General features: G+C 43.2%; 1 protein-coding gene across 1 annotated transcript in view; it reads right to left on the minus strand.

Annotated features, from left to right (window-relative positions):
• Positions 1–1663: 1663 nt before the first annotated feature.
• Positions 1664–21184, minus strand: part of gse1b (Gse1 coiled-coil protein b) — a 486478-nt gene continuing 466957 nt past the window's right edge. Inside the window, exon 18 of the mRNA XM_079874204.1 lies at positions 1664–1674. The gene's annotated coding sequence lies outside the window, so the exon portion shown is untranslated. The remainder of the gene's footprint in view (positions 1675–21184) is intronic.

The raw sequence follows: 21184 nt of genomic DNA on the forward strand, positions 1-21184 counted from the left end.
GATGGTTCCGTGAGTGTCAAATGTTGAAGTTGCAATCGTTTTCTTCTCCGCTGGATGAAGAAGATATGATGAACTTGCATGGTTAGTTCGACTCTGTTCTCATGGCTGGAGTGAAGATCATGGCCTGCCGGCCCTGGGCAGGAGAGGACACGCAGACCAAATGGTGGGAGTTGCGATGGACTTCTTCTGCATTGAATGAAGACGTTGAACTCCTGAGGTTGTCCTTTATTCTGTTGTGGTTGAGAGAGTCCTCTCTCTCCTGAATGAGCACATGGCTGGTTGTGAGTCGAGGCCTGCTGCCCTGGTGCCTGCTGAGGCCACTCTGGACAGCACAGCACCCTGAACGTACCGAGAAGGCCAAGAGTTGATCGTTTCCCATTCAGTGATGTTAAGGTTGCAGTTTTCTTCTGAGTTGGATTGAAGAAAATACAGTCTGACTCCTTTGGGAGAGTGAAAGCATAGCAGGCGGTGGTCATGGCCCTTGGGCCCCAGTGGGGGGTCCCCATAGACATCAACCCAAAGAAGCAGCAGTAGAGAGCGAGTCACTGTGAATTTGTCTCTAATAAAGCCTGAGAAAGACCCCACCTCTCCGGGTTTGCTTGACCAATGAGAAGGGTGGAATTTCCAAGTGGGAACATTCCTCTGTGGTTGATTTATGAATCTTTGTTTTAAGCATCATTTGCATGTGCAGCTGGATTGGTTTCTGATGAAGAAACTAAGAAAGATTATTGTAATACTAAGTGTTCGTTTACACCAGGGGTGCCCAATCCTGCTCCTGCCGATCGACTGTCCTGCACAGTTCATCTCCAACCCTAATCAAACACACCTGAAGCCACCAATTAAGGTCTTCAGGATCACTTGAAAATTAAAGGCAGGTGTGTTTGATTAGGGTTGGAGATGAACTGTGCAGGACAGTCGATCGGCAGGAGCAGGATTGGGCACCCCTGGTTTACACAAACCCGTGTATTATGCCGTCAAGAGCATGCCAAACCTGTAGGTGGCAGTGTAACGAGAAGCTCAAGCCCATGTTAGCCAATCAGAATCCCGAAAATATAGGTCGCACCTTTGACGCAGTGCAAGTTCTGTCGCATACTATGACGTCGACTGCCTAAAACTCAGTTTTTCTCAGTTTACATGCAAACGTGCAAACAGAGTTTTCCAAAATCTCCTCTCTGGCCGGAGTTTTTAGAAAGAATCGTTTTCAGAGGTGAATTCTCCATTTGCGTTTAAACGAGGGGTACAACCGAATGGAAATGTGTCAGTTTTTCAAAATAACCATGTACGTGTAAACGGGGCCTAATATGTTGTGCAGCTATCGGCATATCATGTACACAATCATTTCGATCTTCAAAGTACCAATTTATAGAGACCAAACATGGTATAGGTGAGGTTACATTGACCGTTGGTTCTATCATAAAATACACAGTATCAAAAAATAATATAATTAAAACCACTACACAAGACAGTAAATCATTCACACAATGAATCTGGGAATCTGGGATTTTCTGGGATGCATGCTCATTTATAGATCAGATTAATGCAGCAAAGTCTGTTTCTGTCTTCTCTGTCTTGGCCACGTGACCACATTTTTCACAGCAATAAAGACATCTTATCTGATCGTCGCCCCGGCAACTGAAACCTTTCCTGCTCTCTTGTCTCTTTTGGGGGGGATGTTTCATTCCTACGAGTGGGCTTTGAAACTTATTTGTTAACTGTAACAAATAGTTATGTGTCTGATTGTCTCAGTCGTTACACACTTCAATGATTATAAATATATATAGCTCATGCCTGGGTGAATAGTATTCGCTGAGTTTTGTTTAAGTTTAGAGACGTGCATCATAAAAAAAGTTCATGGAGACGGAGAGGCAGAAAGCACACCCTGTTTATTTTCTTTATTTTACAAAAGCACAATGTTTTATTTCGATTGTAAGTGGATACATAAAAACCTAGACATATAACAGTTTATTTTTTTCATATTTCTTAAGTCTGTCCAAAAATTATGGATTATTTTAAGTCTATTTTGCTGCTATGTGAAAAAAATCAAGCAAAATGCGCAGACGCATTTGCCGACCCCAGAGGGTTAAACCAAATAAAGAATCAATGTAGGAGAATGGTTATTATGCACAAACAGCAGGAAACTCTGTATATTCGTGCAGTGTGCACATGTCAAAAAATCAATTCCAAGTTACTTCTATGTGCCTCTTCTTCACCCGGTTTAATTTCATAGTCACCTATCGTCCTGGTCACAAGAACTGCAAAGCCAATGCCCTCTCCCGCTTACATCAACCAAAACCAGAGTCCACTCCTCCTGAACCTTTTCTCCCTCCAGCCATGATAGTAAAGTCCCATTCAGTGGTCCCAATCTGATCATCAATTGCTGAGGCCTCCTGCTCCAAACCAGCTCCGCCCGGAGGTCCTGAGGGACAGATCTATGTATCATCTGCCTTGCGTCTGTCCCTCATGGACTCAACACACAGCTCTCCAGGCTCTGGACAGCCGGGAAGCCAGTGAACCCTCTCGCTCCTTCGCAGTCACTACTTGTGGCCCACGATGACCCAGGGTATCACCCGATATGTCAAGAGCAGCTCAGTCTGCGCCATTTCCAACACCCCGCAAAGACACCCTGAAGGAAAACTAGTACCTCTACCGATAACGCAACACCCCTGGTCCCACATAGGGATCAACTTCACGACGGACCTTCCATCCTTGGAATCCCATACCTGTCTTCGTGGTCGTAGATCGGTTCTCCAAAGCCTGTAAGCCCATACCCTTAAAAGGGTTGCCCACTGCCATGGAAGCCGCGAAGCTGCTATTCCAACACGTGTTCCATCACTTTGGACTCCCCGAGGAGATAGTATTGAAGAGAGGTCCACAGAGTCTGGCAATCCTTCTTTAGATTGTTAGAAGTTTCGTTAAGCCTTTCATCTGGGTACCACCCTCAAACTAATGGCCAGACTGAGCGTAAGATTCAGGAGATCAGGAGATACCTGCGGTCCTACTGCCACCAACACCAGAACAGCTGGAACTATTTACTTCCCTGGGCTGAGTATGCCTAGGTCATACTCCCTCCGTCAAACCACCACAGAGTTAACACCATTCCGATGCATGCTAAGTTACCAGCGTTCTCTGTTTCCCTGGTCCGGAGAACCATCGGAAGTTCCAGCTGTTAACCACTGGTTCGAAGAGAGCGAGAGAGTCTGGGACTCAGCACACATGCATCTCCAACAAATAGTGCATAAACACAAGAGCCAGGCCGACGCATAACAGGGCTGGAGTGGGGCCACTTTTCAGCCCGGGAGTTTCAGGCCCAAGACCGGCCCTCTTTTTCCATGGTGGAATTCCAAATTAGCACTTTTTCCAAATTGGATAAATGAAGCAACAGTTCAGCTCTTACTATTGTGTAGTTTTTATTAATACCATGGTTCAACAAATAATTTAAAGGTTAAATAATTCACTTAAGCTGAGAAGTTAACAAAAAGTATTCCACAAGGATAGGTTGATAAATTAACAAAAGCAGAAAGAAAGAAAGAAAGAAAGAAAGCATTTGAAATGTATCCCACTCTTCCACAAAGAGGCATATTGAACGTCTCGGTTACGTATGTAACCCTCGTTCCCTGAGTAGGGAACGGAGACGTTACATCGGATGACGACGAATGGGGTTTCGCTTAGAAAGCCTATCACCTTCGAGTATATAAAACGAGCCAATGGCAATGAAATGCCATGTGTCTGCGGAATTTGCATAGCGTAACTCCTCCCCACCCTGGATAAGGAAGTGCGCTGGCAACATGCAGATATGTCTTCGCTGAGGAGCCGAGACTGAACTCAGGCGTTCCAGCGGTACAGCGGAAGTGGCAGGGAGACGTAACGTCTCCGTTCCCTACTCAGGGAACGAGGGTTAGATACGTAACCGAGACGTTCCCTTTCGTAGTCGTAGTCGGATGACGACGAATGGGGTTCCCAGTGTAATCACGCCACCTCTCGACTGTCTTCCAGTGCCCTGCGTAAGTCTGAGCTCCCTGTCGTGAGACTAGCATGGACGAAGGAGTCCTACTTAACACAGGAATACCAAGGTACACTGGGAAGCATATCAGTATGGGTGTCGCGTGCCCGGTCGCATATCAGGTGCTGTCGCGAGGAGTATAAGTTCTGGGAACCAGGTGCGGTTGGGCCAATACGGGGCAACCAAAATGACCTGCTCCTCGTTCTCCCTGATCTTGCGCAAGGTCTGCGCAAGAAGGCTCACTGGGGGAAACGCATACTTGCGGAGTCCTCGCAGCCAGCTGTGCACCAGTGCATCCATGCCTAGCGTGCCCTCGGTCAGGGAATAAAACAGGTCGCAGTGGGACGAGTCGTGGGAGGCAAACAGGTCTACCAGTGCGTCCCCGAACTGATCCCAAATCAGCTGAACCGTCTGGGGATGGAGTCTCCATTCTCCAGCGAGAGGCCGAAGCCGAGACAGCTCGTCGGCCGCCTGGTTCAGGTCTCCCGGGATATAAATGGCTCGAAGCGACCTCAGATGCTTCTGACTCCATATGAGGAGGTGGCGGGCGAGTTGTGACATACGGCGGGAGCGCAGACCACCTTGATGGTTGATGTACGCTACAGTCGCGGTATTGTCTGATCGGACTAGTACGTGTTGACCCCTGAGCAACGCACGGAAGCGGTGCAGGGCAAGACGTACAGCCAACAACTTGAGGCAATTGACATGCCAAAGGCGCTGGGGTCCTGTCCAGGAGCCCGCGGCAGCATGTCCATTGCACATGGCGCCCCAACCCGTGGCAGCGGCATCTGTTGATACCACAACATGCCTGGAAACTTGTTCCAAGGGCACTCCGGCCCGAAGAAAACTGAGGTTCGACCACGGGGTGAAGGTCTGACGGCAGGTCGGAGTCACTGGAACTCGGAGCGTGCCGTGATGCCATGCCCACCTCGGGACTCGATAGCGAAGCCAAAGCTGAAGCGGTCTCATATGAAGCAATCCGAGCGGCGTGACTGCGGCTGCGGATGCCATATGCCCCAGGAGCCTCTGAAATAGTTTCAGTGGAACCGCACTCTTGCCCTCGAACTGACGAAGGCAAGTCAGTGTAGCATGTCTGGAACGGACTCTCTGACACACAAGAACCAAACGACCACTCAATGATGAGATCCAGTATTAGTTTAATCTGTAAACAGACAAATATCATCAGTGGATGATGGCACCGGGGCAATGGCTTCTCTCTCACTCTCAGAAGAATGTTCACGAGAGAAGCGACGTGCATGCGCTCATCAGCCTCGCGCAAATAGACTGACCAAATTGTACAATAAAATAAAAAATAAAATAAAAATAAATACAGGTAAATAAGAAAAACTAAAGACAATATATACATTTCTTGTCTTCCTTGTGATACATCACATTAACATTCTTCTCAATGCACTCAAAATAGTGTATAATACATTACAAGTAATATATTACAATATTTTATATACTAGATTACATTTAAACATGCATTAATTCAAATATTCATATGATATAAAATATTATAATGAAAAAAATGAAGATGAAAATGAGAAAATGAAACACTCAATAGACATTCAGCACCATACCACGTGCAGGCCTCACCACGTGCGTCACGCACAGCGCGAATCATCAAAATTTATTCTTACCCCTTAAAACACTATGTACAATACGTTTATCAACGGTCAACTAGATCTCTTTTCTTTCAAGAACATAACTAATTAAACAACATACCTGTAAACAGACAAATATCATCAGTGGATGATGGCACCGGGGCAGTGGCTTCTCTCTCACTCTCTAGACACGGAGCGTAATATGATAATTAGTAAGCACCATGATGAAGTTCATGAAAATCGAATTACAATTAATCACACTTCATCACAACCAACACAATCATATGCTGCTATCACTTAAATCACACTTGAGCAAAAAAAAAAATGCATTTGGACGATAAACATCAGCATACCAGAAGAATGTTCACGAGAGAAGCGACGTGCATGCGCTCATCAGCCTCGCGCAAATAGACTGACGCAATCGCATATTGCATGTCCAAGGGGAAACCCCGGAGGTGCTCCACCGATGACGCTCCCACCCCAAACAAAGACCCGAAGAAATGTTCCTCTACTTTAACGTTATATTCTTACTCATGAACAATAATATAAACAAAATTTCGTGAGGTTCATTAATACAATACATCTAAATACAAAAGTAGAAAAAAAACTTAGTATAAACAGTAAATTAAAGAAAATAATACAATGTAAGAAAAACAAATCAAAGGATAATTCACACCAGTTACATCAGCAGTGACTGCGCGCGCGCGCTCGTAAGCTGCGCGCACATGGCGACCGAGTCGATTTCCATACCGAGAAAAGAGATCCTCTGCACGGGGCAGAGTTTGCTTTTCTCCCAGTTGACCCGAAGGCCCAGACGAGCTAGGTGCCAGAGCACTAGGTCCCTGTGTTCACAAACCTGGTCTCGAGAGTGAGCTAGGATCAGCCAGTCGTCGAGATAGTTCAGGATGCGAACCCTGTGTTCCCGAAGAGGAACAAGGGCTACCTCGACGACCTTCGTGAAGACGCGAGGAGACAGGGCTAGCCCGAAAGGGAGAACTGCATACTGGTATGCCTGCCCCTCGAAAGCAAACCGTAGGAACGGTCTGTGTCGAGGAAGAATGGAGACATGGAAGTAGGCGTCCTTCAGGTCGATCGCTGCAAACCAATCCTGCGGCCGTATGCATTCGAAAATGCGTTTGGCCGTGAGCATCTTGAACGGCATCCTGTGAAGGGAGCGGTTCAAGACGCGCAAATCCAGGATCGGTCGTAATCCACCGGATTTCTTTGGTACAATGAAGTAGGGGCTGTAGAAGCCGGACTTCATTTCGGCTGGAGGGACAGTCTCGATCGCACCCTTCGCCAGTAAGGTAGCAACCTCCGCTCTCATGACAGGGGCATTGCCACCGACCATAGTGAAGCGGACTCCCCTGAAGCGGGGAGGAGACCGCGCGAACCAGCCGAGCCTGATGGTCCTCGCGACCCAGCAGGACAGCCTGGGAAGCTCTAACCAGGCTTCCAGGAACTGTACCAGCGGGGTCATGCGGACCACAGACGTACCCTCGGTGGTGCAGCGAAGTGGAATGACCGGCCCAGGCGTGGGTGGCATAGCGGCCCGGTGCGGTGGCACGGTCATTAACCGCGTCCTGCCAGAGGAGGCCAGGGGAGGACCAGCGTCCCACGGGGGCGTGCTCTGGCAGGGGGCTGGCGACAGAGGGGGATGAGAGAGGCGAGGCTCGTGAGCGGCGCGCACTGTCATCCGCGAGCTCTGTGTGCTCAGAGATGGGAGAGTGAGTTATTTCTTTAACCACAATAGGGTGCTGCCAGTCGAGGGACGAGCAGAGGGAGTGGGGAAACCAAGGATTCTCCCCCGGCCCTCCACCGGTGGAAGGAGCGGCCCTGCTACCGTCTCCTGAAAAGAACTCAGTGCCATCTCTGAGCAGCCCGTCTCAGGAGCGCCGCTTTGCCTGGCGTTTAGCGGGGCACAGGGCGGGAGAGGGCTGTGCCGCCTTCCTGCGGCGTCCTCCACGACGCGACCCAGATGGAGGCTGCTGCTGGGGTCGTGCGGGAGGGCCGGGAGCCGCAGGAGGGCGCCCTCGGCGGCGAGCAGACTGAGGCACCTGTGCCGACGGCTGGGTGGAGGCAGCAGCGGGCCGTCGGGGCAGGACATGTTTGAGAGCCTCAGTCTGCTTCTGGGCGGTCGAGAACTGCTGGGCAAAGTCCTCTACCGCCCCGCCGAAGAGGCCAGCCTGGGATATGGGGGTGTCGAGGAAACGGGTTCGCCGGCGCTTTGTTCCACACCGTAACCCTCAGGTCACCCTGGCCGCCAGCCGAAGTACCAACTCTCGTGGAGCTCGTAGATCGGGGTGCGGATGAGGGGACTCTACCATGAAGGTCATTGAGTCTCGACCGCAACCGTGAGATGGGCATGTTCCCGCAATGGGAACATGACTCATCCACAAACGCTGCCTTAGCGTGCTCAAAACCCAGACAGGCGTCTGGAATATCTGGTAGACTGGGAGGGGTACGGCCCCGAAGAACGATACAGGGTCGCCTAGGAGGATAACCTGGATCCATCACTACTCACCCAGTTCCACAATTATGCAGTCATTGGTAGCCGCCCGTGGAGGAGGGGGTACTGTCAAACAGCCACTCCGTCAACACCAGATCACCCAGCTCCACCCATCCGATCACAATCACCTGATTACTGATTCACTGCACCTGCACCCTGTAGCGACAATGAGGATGAACCAAACACGGACTGATCTTCTTCCGGAAGATTGATTCGGGCTTTCCACTTCCCGCCGAACAAAGGGGAAGATTTGTTCGGAGCGTCTCATGATCATCATCAATCTTTGCCACCAGTCTGGCTATTTAAAAGAGCCCCCCAGCACTAACGAAATAACTGGTCAATACTAGCATTGTTACCGAACACTGACTGGTTAAGAGAAAGACAGAGACCAAGGTCCCACACAGAGTCCTCACATTCCAGGCTCAAATCACCAAACCCAGAGCCATAAATCACCCATCCCGGCGCCAGTAAGGCTACAATGAGAACTTCTTATGGCCAAACTAACGGAAGAACTTGTCAATGTGAGGGTTTTTTTAAAAGAATGATTGGTTCAGAGATGGCACAACTCAGTGCTCTGTCAAGATACCAGCAGATGTTGCTGGACCCCACAACATTCCTGACCCCTCCCCCGGTAGGACCTCTGAAGGACCAAACCAGAGTTCTCTTCTCTTTAAACCAGAAAACTGAGATTTTTCCTATAACAATACATAAAATCATCCAGAACAGTTTTCGATGGACTTATAATCAAACATCATGCAACTACATAATCCTGTGTTGTTTCTACCACTTATATGCATGTTTAATAAGATTATATCCTATGTAAGTCTTTTAATGGTTGTAACTGTTAGATGTTTGAATGAAAGTGGGTTGTGTTTCATATCAGTATGATCGTATGCTCGTGATTCAAAAGATGGCTTGATTGAAACCTGTGTAAAATGTTTCGTATTCTTATAATAGTAATGATGTCCAAACTGTGGCCTCTGTACTCTCTGCTAGAGCTTGAGAGTAAGGAGATCCCAGATAACGCATGATTTACGATGAGACAAATAAAGCCAGTGTCTAATTGGTCCGATCTCTTCAAGAGGTGGGACAAACTTTTGAGTTTAAAATCTTAGACCCGAAACAAAGCTCTCTCTCTCTGTCGCGCTCTATCTCTGTGTTCTCGCTCAAGTAACTCTCTGCTATCACTCTCAAGAGGTGGGGCAGAGAAAAAAGACGGAGACGGCAGACGATGGTTATAGTAACCATGTAACAGACTAGCAGCAGACCAACCCAAATTAAGATCAGATGGGTTAGATTAATTTCCAGTCATCTTACTAGCCTACTCTCTTCTCAATTTTCTTTCTTTTCTGAGTTTTCCTTTCTTTTCCAATTGAAAGTCTCGGTTTTAAGTTAAGTTTTGCTGCAAAGTTTCGGTCCACGATTCACGGCTGCAACGCACGCTTTCAACTTCAAAGACGTCCACCCGCCAGTACACCACGTGATTGGCCGCCGCAGACATCTATCCAGGCACGAGGAGACCAGCCAACGAACTCGGAAAACCCCCTTGTACCCGACAAAGGGAATCCCCAAAAGCAAAGACGCAAGTACCTCCAGACTCTTAAACTGAACTGGTGCATTGATATAAATTTAATAACCTGCCTAAAACGAGAGAAGGGTTGAATTAATGCTTGATGGTTCGTTCAGGTTATGTCTTATAAGTGCATAGAATCTTGAGATTTCATCATCTCACTCTTAAACTCATTCTTCCCAAACTCTTTCTTTCTTTCTTTCAGCAACTTGTATGAATGTGTGTGTATGCATGTGCGTGTGTTTGTGTTAGATATTAGTTTTATGTGTTAGTATATAATCAATAAAGTATTGTTTGTATTTGAACAGAGAAGTATTACTTGTGTTATGTGCTTACGAATTTATTGTCTTGAACTGCGATCGAAGTTACCTATGCTTTTAGCTGGGGATTATACTTTCTTGGCCAGGAAGATATTATATTTCCTAGAGTTAATAATTGTTTATGCTTTCTGTTCATTGGATGAACTGATAAAATGATCATACTATTGATTCTGCTACAGTAAATTCTGAAAATAATTAAATTATTAATTATTGATCATAATTCGTTATGAATAATAATTAATTATATTTATACGGGCGTATAAACGCTACAACCCACTCTTCAAACTTACTACACTATGGAGGGCAACGAAGGAGAACTTTGCAAGAACAACAAGCCGTGTCTGTGACTGTGCCTCTCCAAGCTAAACTACTGAAACATGTCAAACCTTGCGAGGACAATACAGACATGACCCAAGAAATTAAATCAGTGATGATTTGCAGCGGACTTTTCATTTCATTTCTGACTTTTCTATACAAACCTCTGCAATATTCTGCTTAAAGGTAAGATGTCTTTCTAATTGTCAATGGCAAAAGTATTGCAAATTCACTACAATCTTTGAATTATGTATTTTTAAGTCCTCATTGTTGAATATATTAAAACTTTTAATAGCACAACATTGTTGACCATTTTGACTTGGTAACAAATAGTATTTTAATTTCGTTTTGCTAGCATCTGTATTGGACCCCCGATTCAAAGGGCAACCCTTTGTAGAAAATGAAGAAAGAGAATGGGTCTTCATTAAAATTACTGTTGAGGTCTCAAACAGTTTATGTTAACAACTTCCCTTTTTCATTAACTAAATGATGGCTAATTAACTAGATTGTATTAAGGATTATAGGATTGTAATATGATGGTCCTAAATTGTACTTGGCTTGTTTTAGTGAAATTATAGGCCCTGCTGTGTTTAAACTTATAAGACTTGACTGGTGCTAGTATTTTTATTTCATTTGGACCAGCAAGATGATGCAGTTGAAGAGAAACCACCAGACATAGCTGAAGAAGGTATTTATTTTAATGACTTGGTAATAAAAAGTAATCTGTTTAAATTTAAAGGGTAGGCATGCTGAAGCTCAATCAGTTCCAGAAGAAGTCCTGCTGACAGTCCCAGGGACATGTCTAGAGGGGGGGCACGGGGTGGCACCGGCCCCCCCTGGAATATGATTGCCCCCCCCCCTGGTGCCCCCCCCGGTGCCCCCCCCCCCAACATCATTGGGCTAGATTTACTGTCAACATGACAATGCCCAACGCCATTGGATCAGAGCGCTGTCAATCACTGCATGATTTGCAATTCGCAAAGCAGAATCTCTGGTCCGCGTTTTTCAAACAGGAGTCAGGAGAGAGACACCTCGACATGTCACTGTTTATGGTATACACACTCAATTACAGTATACAACGACTCTTCAGCTCTTCAGCATAAAGGTTTAGAGGCCCATCTATCACTGTTTTCCATGTTTGTATCTAGTTTCTGGAGAAAATATATAGGCTATAATCTGTGTGTTTACATATAGCTGTTTTAAAAATGGCAGATGCTGGTGCTTTGCGTGCGTTCGGTCATCAGTGTACACTAACGTCACGGGTAGTTCCTATAGTGCTGGTTTAGACCCTACTCTGAAGTAGGAGCTAAATTAGTTCCTCCAAATGGAGTTCCTAGAACTAAAGTCGTTCCTAGTCAGCGTGTTCGCACCGCAGGAACATACGGGTACTTTAGCCAATAGTTCTAGGAACTGTGAAAAGGTTCCTCCGGTCAGAAAGCGGCTAATGTTGCTGTCTGGGTTGAATCTGATGCTATTAGTAAAATAAATAAATAGCCAAAGCTATAACATTCATGTAACATGTGGGTGGCACTGCCAATAAAGCACCTAAAAGCTGTCACAAACAACCGGCAAAAGTAATGATTATGAATATGTAAAATATAGCAAAGAGACATTTTAATTGTTTATTAATAAACAAGTGTTTTCTGTGTCGGCTGCAAAGATGAAGTTGATGATGCTGACTCGCAATCTTCGCAGTAGAGAGAAATGCACATTTCATACGGACTACATAGTTTTGTTTCGTTTTGAATTGTTCTGTTTAAAAGTAGAGATTTCAAGCTTTCTGTAGACAATAGATATATTTCTCAGGTCTGTGAGGCAAGTATGCTGAGTTTCGGTTCATTTATGAGACGAGCTCCAGTTCATGCGCCGGCGCCTCCGTGTCGTGATTATCCATTGTCTGCTATATTTACTTCTTGTTTATTAAATCCAGGTAATTGGTTCATGAAACATTGATTACAATTAACATACAATTAATACAAAACGAAATTAACTTTAAATACATGTTAATAAATCATTTATGAACACACTAAGTAACTATTACTATATGTCTGAATAATAAGATGTATGAATGTACATTTAAATAGTTTATGAAAAAATTGGATTCTGCTTAACCCTTGATGGAGCAGGCTTGGAGGTTCTTGTAGGTTCTTGAGGCAGGTTGTATGTGGAGTGGAAAGACTTAAAACATCTTCATGCAGATGAATAGGATTGGAGGGTTGTAGGTGAGACAGCTTGAAGAATGGGGTTGAGAAAACGGGTTTTTCAATGGGTGAAATAAAATAAAATGAAATAAAATAATGCTTTGCCAAATTTACCAAATTTTGCTTTGGTAAAATCCACCGAATCCGATGGAGGGAGCTGCATAAATAGTTGAATATCCGTGGGGAAGAGAAACCAGATTATTATAGAAAAAAGACTGACAGTTCCCTTGTTTAAGGAAGGTTATCCATAAACTGAGCTCATTGCAGCACAAAATAGTTAGTGAATAGTGAATATTTGGTCATTTTGCGCATGAACTGAAGACGTGAGGGAGAGGAGATGTGAGATGAAAGGGCAGCCTTGCAGGATTATGCGCATCACGAAGTTTAAGTGGCCAAGCAAAGAGAGCAGCTCACATTTGTAACAATTTGGATTGTCTAGGGGGATGGATGCGACCAAAATTATCCTGTCTAATTTTTCTTTGGGCAGTGAGGTCTGGAAATTATCAGCATTAAGTAAGTTAATGCCCAGAAATTCGATGAATATAGCTCGACCCATGGTTTTATCTTGGGCGATTAGAATCCCAAGCTCAGCGAAAGCTGTTTGGACTGTGAGAAAATGTGCGGCTGGGATGGCGTCGGGAGGCGAGATGATTAGGAAATTGTCAAGCAGGTGAATAACACAAGGAACTGCATAGTTGTTAGAGAGAATCCAGCAAAAGGCTTTTGATAACATGTTGAAAATATTGAGGCTGCTTTTGGAGCCAAACAATAAGCGGACAGCGAAGTAAAATGTTTTGTGCCAGCGTACGCTGAATAAATGGCATGAATCCAGGTACAGTAGATGGGCATCACTTTAAATGCAGAAGCGATGTTGACTTTGGCGAGCCAAGCGCCATGGCCAACGCTTTTGATCAAGGTTATTGCTTTATCAATGTTGTGGTAATGAAGAGAAGATTCTTCAAGAGAAAAAAAGGCTGTTTATGCTTGGGAACTGGGAATTGTGCGGGGCTGAGACATCCATTATTAAGCGTTTTTTCACCCAAAACTTTTGTGGTAGCCACTCCAATAGGGCTGATACGGAAACAGTCGAATGGGGGATTGATCATGGAAGCCTGATTCAACTTTTAATTAGATTGTCCACTGTGTCAGGCTCAGCAAGAGCAGAATGAAGATTATCACAAATAATACTTTGAGAGGGGAGGCTTTCCACTCCGGGTTTAAAAAAAACGTGCTCAAGAACAGACAGGAGTAAAGTTAGTGTCAGGGTGGTGAGACAATTCGGCAGACAAAAGAGAAATATTCACAGGAGACAACAAGTTATTTTTTTAAACTTTATTTTGAGATCTTTTTACAGGGCATATGGTGCGGGCATGAGTGCCGCCACAATAGCTGCAAATATGCATAAAATGGCAACGCTGTCTTGCGCATCAGTATTTCTCCTTTTAAAATCCATAGCTGAGGAGTCGAAGTTAATGTTTGCTGGCTGTGGAATATAACTGGGTGATGTTACGATAGCCCAAGAACACTCTGTTGTGGAGATTGTGGTGGTCGGTGTTGCGGTGGACAGAGTGAAAGGAGATCTAGGTTGGGGGAGAGTGTTAGGAGGAAGAAAGGCCGGGGTCGAAGTCCCTTGTAGAGGCAGCATCATGCTTGGGTCAGCCCCTGGAGCCTGGGGAGGAACAAGAAGGGTAGAAAAGAGGGAAGCTGGTGAGGAAAACAAGGCACCTGCGCCGCTAGCAGAGGTGTCAAAAGTATTCACATTCATTACTCAGGTAGAAGTATAGATACTAGGGTTTAAAAAGACTTCTGTAGAAGTGTAAGTATCAACTCAAGCTTTTTACTCAAGTAAAAGTGTAAAAGAACTGGTTTCAAAATTACTTAAAGTATAAAAGTAAAAGTAATGAAAGGAAAAAAATGCCATTAAGGACAAAAGCTTAGGCTGCGCCACAGGGGCCTATAATGCACTACCCCACCTCCTCAAAAAAAAATTCTAAAGGCCATAATGACTATAATGTTATATTAAAACGTTAATGTTGAAAAATTTGGGATGCACTAGGCTACCTGTTTCAGCCGCATATATGTCCATTGAAAATGAACGCATTTTAGTACTATGCAAATACATTAAAGAACTATATGTGTACTGCTGAGCATGGTATATGGCGCACGGACTGGTATATGTTTATACTTCTCATCTAACCACAATCAAATTCACTCTATCCGGATGGCGTGAATTATCTGGATAGGTTTTTTTTTTTTTTTTTTTTTTTTTTTTTACAATGACAAGCCGGAATGAAAACAAGCCGAAATGAAATAGGAGTAACAAGGCTATTTTTAAAATGTAAGGAGTACTATAAAATAAATTGGTCAAAATCTACGTTGCTTCCAATGAACTCTGCAGCTCAAAATATTACACTTCCCTCAGGTATTCCCATTAACAACAGCATGCGATACCTTGGTGTGGACATATACACAACTCTCTCCCAAACTGTGAATAACAACTATACAAACATGTTCCAGAAGGTTAAAGGGGATATGCAGCAATGGAGTATTCTACCTGTTTCGTTACAAGGGAGGATCTCCATTGTTAAAATGAATATATTGCCCCGGTTCAACTTTTTATTCTTCATGATCCCAGCCTCTCCCCCTTCAAAATTTTTGGATCAAGCCCAATCCATGATTTCAAAGTTTCTGTGGAATGGCAAGAGGGCCAGAATTAAATAGACCACATTACAACGCCCTAAGTTAGAAGGTGGATTGGCACTCCCAAACTTAAAATTTTATCATTGTGCTTTTCAAGTTCGAGCATTACGTAATTGGGTGGATGAGAACTCCATGGTGCCCTGGAGGGTAATAGAGGAAGCACTAGCAGTACCCCACAGATTGCAGGATCTTTTATATATTAAACATAAGCATCGGAAATTAAATGAAAGATTTGGAAACATAATATCATATTCCCTTTTAGTTTGGAGTAAAGTAGAGAAACTTCTTGGTGATGTGCCACAATATCATACATTATCTCCGCTTTGGAACAACCCACTCATTTTAACTGCAGGAAAACCCTTTATATTTATTCCTTGGGCGTCAAGGGGGATTAACACTTTAGGGAATATATATGATGATAATGGCCTTCTCTCCTTCCAGCAATTACAGCAGAGGTTTGACATCCCAAGTTCTTCATTTTTCCTTTATTTAAGATTACGTTCATCATTGATGGCTTGTGGTGTTAAGTGTGATGCTCAAATAGACTCTCATTTTCTATCAGATTGGTTTAACAACAGCAAGTGCGCTCGGGGATGGGTTACCAAGATATACAATGCACTCATAAATTCACATAGTAAAATATTACCCATTGAGGGGATTTGGGACAGGGAGCTTAATAAAACAGGTTCTCAACCAGACTGGCACAGGATTTGGTCAAATATAAACAACACATCTCGAAATTTAAGTCATCAATTGATCAACTTTAAAGTAATTCATAGATCGTATGCCACTCCTTACAAACGTTATAGAATGGGTTTATTATCAACTCCCAATTGTACTTTATGTCCGAGTTCTTCTGTTGGGACAGTTTTGCATATGTTTTGGGAATGTGCGAAAATGAACACGTTATGGACTCATGTGTGTGACATTATGGGTAAAATACTCTGGACTACCATAGTTCCAGATCCTTGTTTATGTTTGTTAAATGATGACACCATTTTGAATTTTAAAGTAACATATAGGAGAATGCTATTTTGTGGCTTTACAGCAGCGAAAAAAACAATTCTAGAATATTGGTTTAATTAAGAGATAAATTTACTGAAACACTGGTTGTTGAATGTGCAATCAATGGCTAATTTAGAATACTCAACAGCCAGATTTAACCGGGCAAAGCCCCAAACTGTGTCGGACTGGGGATATTTGGTTGTTGAACTGAATATGCTCCTTAAAGGACTATAACGTGTTTATTTGTTTTCTTTTTAATTGTATGGGCCCATCTTCTCTTTTGTCTTTTATGTTACTGGTATTAAGTGTGTACATATGTTTCCCTTGGTTTTGACTTGTTTTTTTTTTTGTTTTTTTTTACTGTGGTGACGGTTAGTGTTTGAGTGCTGTTTTGTCTATGTTTATGTTAACTTTCAATAAAAAGTTAATCACAAAAAAAAAAAAAAATGTAAGGAGTAGAAAGTACAGATAATTGCGTGAAAATGTTAGGAGTACAAGTAAAAAGTAGGCTGGGAAATAATTACTCCAGTAAAGTATAGATACCCAAAATGTCTACTTAAGTAAGGTAACAAAGTATTTGTACTTCGTTACTTGACACCTTTGGCCGCTAGTGGAGGCAGCCTCATGCTAGGGTCTGATGGTGGAGCTACAGGCCACAAACAGGGAAGAGGGTTAGAGACAGCACAAAGAAAAGGCTGCGATGGTTGAGTCTGCACCTCTAGTGGAGTCATACTCACACTAAAGGGACAGTATGCATCAAGGAAGACTGGTAAAGTGGAATGTGGCGCAGCACTGGGGATAGCTGCGGTGTGTAGCCCCGTGGAGTGACAAAGAGAGTGAGGCCTTGCAGCGGTGGAATCTGGGGTGCGGCCCAGACTTGCTGACCAGCCTGATGCTTGAGGAGGGCCCAGTCTTGTGAGGGAGAGAGACTGTGTTCTTTGAAAAAGCAAAGTCGGAACCCTACCCTCTTGCTCGCTTCGTTAGCGACCTTGGAGGGTGAAGTGGATTATGGAGAAGGGAAACGCTGATTGTACGGAAACATACAGGTAATTTAACTGAGCTTTATTCATTCTCCTAGAGAAATGGATATCAGTGCTGATTAGCACTTGTCTTAAAGTGTAAGTTCACCCAAAAATAAAATTTCTGTCATTAATTACTCACCCTCATGTCGTTCCAAACCTGTAAGACCTTTGTTCATCTTCGGAAAACAAATTAATATATTTTTGATGAAAGCCAACAGGTTTCTGACCCCACGTAGGCAGCAACGTTATTGCAACTTTCAAGGCCCAGAAAGGAAGTAAAGACATCGTTAACACTAGAAGTGCCAGAATTCCATAACTACTAGAACTGCCGCAAGCGGTCATTTTGACCGCTATATTCCAAACTCTATATCTTTAATGATAAATACCCAATTGAGAGATTAATGCATTTATTGTATTAATATGTCTTTAAAAAACAAAACAACACCAAACTGTACATTTAAACAAGTTTAATTATACATTTACAAATAAATAATATCCGTAGATGTCCTGAACAAAATGACGGAGTAGCCCATATTTGTTTACACAGTTCGATCGCGTCGTGCCCGCCGACACACACACACACACACACCAACCATATTCCAGTATTGCAATCTTGACATTGCAGCCTGTTCATTATAGCCACAATAAAATATAATAATAAAATAGTCAACCTAACATATAAAAATTCCACTGCTCTGTTTGTAGCCTAGTAGGCTATAGCCTACAATTCGTAGCCTACCATTTTGCGCATGTGAAGAGGATAATTTTTTCCGTCGATATTGGAACGTGAGTGAAGTACAAAGCCTATAATAAAGAAATAGTTTACCATCCAAATACATCGCAAATGTTGAAACATTTTGATTCTAATTAGAAAGTTACGTGAGCCTAACGCCGCTTACTTTCACTTTCGCTTATAACGCATTTCATTTTGGCTTGTTTATAGTTATTTTTTCATTCTTGTTCTGTTCTGAATATCATTACATTTAAATGATTTGTTGTTGAATATGTTTAGTGTATTTTTAACCACATTTTATTGTTGTGTATATTGGTATAGCCTATAATAATACCGCGAAATTCCGTGCGGTCAATATGACCGTCTATGGCCGAAATAGGTAAATATGTTCATTTGTTTTTTTGCCTTATGTGTAATTTATATGAAAAACATTTTAAATGAAAATACAGACACTTTTAGGAAAAGTCAGGTACCAGCAGGATTGTATTTATTTTTTCAACAAAGTTATTGCAGATATAAAATTCAAAACGGTCAAAATGACCGCCATGGCCGTTCTAGTGTTAAAATAGTCCATGTGACTATAGTGGTTCAATCTTAATGTGATGAAACGACAAGAATACTTTTACTGTTGTAAAATATTTTGCTTAATATAGCAATATATAGTGTAAATGATAAATCACGTTTGAGATTTGTGCTGGCTACTGTATACAGGGCACCATACAGACTTTCTCAAAGAATTTGCTGATTTTCTATCAGAGTTAGTACTGGCTGCAGATAAAGTCCTAATTGTTGGTGATTTTAATATACATGTAGATAACGAAAAATATGCATTGGGATTGGCATTTAAAGACATTCTTAACTCTATTGGAGTTAGACAACACGTGTCAGGACCTACTCATTGTCGTAATCATACTCTAGACCTAATATTATTACACGGAATCAATGTTGATGCCGTTGAAATTCTGCAACAGAGCGATGACATCTCAGATCATTATCGTGTAAACTTCATTTAGCCAAGGCTGCAAAGCTAACTACGTGTTACAAACATGTTAGACCTATCACTTCTGCCACTAAAGATTGGTTTATTAATAAACTTCCTGATCAGTTTCATCATCTCAGCATCCCAGATAGCTTAGAACAACTCGATATTGCGACAGAAACTTTTAACTCTCTCTTTTCTAGCACTTTAGACACAGTTGCTCCATTGCACTTAAATAAGATTAAAGAAAATAGTCCAACGCCGTGGTACAACGAGCACACTCAGGCCCTTAAGAGAGCAGCCAGAAAGATTCGAGTGCCGTCTTCTGTTCCTCTTTTAGAGAAAAAGTCTAAATCTTTCATTGTAGCAGCCAAAGCTGTTTCAAACAAATGGTGTTCATCCATAGCCATCTTGCAATGTTTACTAATGACTTCGACGTTGCAGCGCTGTCTTCATCTCCTCCGCCTATATCAGATAACCCGATGTGATTGGTGCAGCTCAGATAGAGGGGCATATTTAATGAGCATCATTACCCGACACCAGAGTAACTCGCTGAGCAAATTCAACTTGTGCTCCTGCTAGAACTCTGGATTACCAGGGTACCGATTGATCGCCTGGTGACTGTATTGGCCGATTTTCACGTGATCGGCCATGACCAGCGACCGGCCGATCAGTCTGACATATGGCGATTTTATGCTGGTCAAATGCACTCGGGCGCTGCATGATTAACATTGCAGCATCACACGTGCACACGGAATGCACATGTAGGAAATCTCGTGAATTACTGCCGTTTCGGACGCAAGCGTGAGCGGCGCATGAGCAGCATGTATTTTTTTTTCGGAGTGCATGTTGATCAATGATTGCATTCACACCGCGAGCAGGAGCAGCGCGTGAGCGTCAAGCAGGAGTGTCACATGAGCAGCAGTGAAGTGGGGGTTTCGGCTCCGAGTCTATTTTTTCTACGCTGCTCACGCTCAATTAAAGTGAAAGCACACTTTTGATGGACAAAATAAATATGATTTCACACAAAAAGTGCCTAAAATGCACATCATTTGCATGTCTAGTGTGTTTTAACAAGAACTGGAGTAGGCTATGTCAGAAAAGAAAACAACGGTACACGTGTTTTATAAACAAAAATATATAGAAAATAAATATTTGTGTGTGCTGTAAAGTGGTTAGACAAAATGAAATTGGAATCGGCTAAAATCTGTATCAGCAGGTCAAACTCAATGAAAAATCGGCCTAGAAAATTTAATCGGTGCGTCTCTATAATCTTTCTGATTGGCTGGTATCAAACACCATCACATAATCTGATGTTCACCTAGATGTTTTATTTATTTATTTCTACATTTGCCGTAGTATTGTCGATGGGTTCAATAACACATCCTGTGAAAGGGGGGCCTTGGCCAGAACCTAGTGGTATTTGGGGGGCCTTGTCATGGAAAAGTTTGGGAACCCCTGGTTTAAATCATACTTATCTGACCGTTATCAGTTTGTAGCAGTAAATGAAGAGATGTCTCATCGATCACAAGTTCAGTATGGTGTACCACAAGGCTCAGTGCTAGGACTGTTGCTTTTCACATGTAATTGGACTGGCCTACAAATTTCTTTTGACACTATCCACTACTCAAGTGGCCTGTGAGAGAAGTTTTTCTACCCTTAAATTTGTGAAGAACAGACTTAGGAGCACTATCGCCCAAGAACGATTGGAAGCATTTATGCTCATGGCAACAGAGAAAAACATTCTGATGTCCTTGGACACTGATGGGGTGATAAACAAGGTTGCAGAGACCAGTGACCTTCTGAGATGACAGCTCATGTTTTAAGGTAGGACATGTTTACTGGTACTAACTGGTATCATGTTAACTAGTACTAAGTTGGAGAGCCACAGGGTGTAAGATATAGCGGATTGCACTTTGTAGACTTTATAACAATGACAAATAAAGAACAAATTCAATTCATTTGTCAAGATTTTTTGTTTTCATGACAATTTAATATGACTAAAGTATCCATTCATTATGCTGACCAATTCTATTATGATTTATGAAATACTGTAATAAAAATGAAAGGCACTCCACGCTCATGTGTTTCAGGCCAAAACTCCTATTTCCCACCTCCATCTCAGAAGGAGGACTCTACTCTCTGTGCCCCTCAGGAAAGGACACTTACTCTGTGCCCCTGAGGTAAAGACACTGCTCTCTGTGCCCCTGAGAGAAGGATACT

This window comes from Squalius cephalus (genome assembly GCF_949319135.1).
Source record: "Squalius cephalus genome assembly, chromosome: 6".
Taxonomy (NCBI): Eukaryota; Metazoa; Chordata; class Actinopteri; order Cypriniformes; family Leuciscidae; genus Squalius; species Squalius cephalus.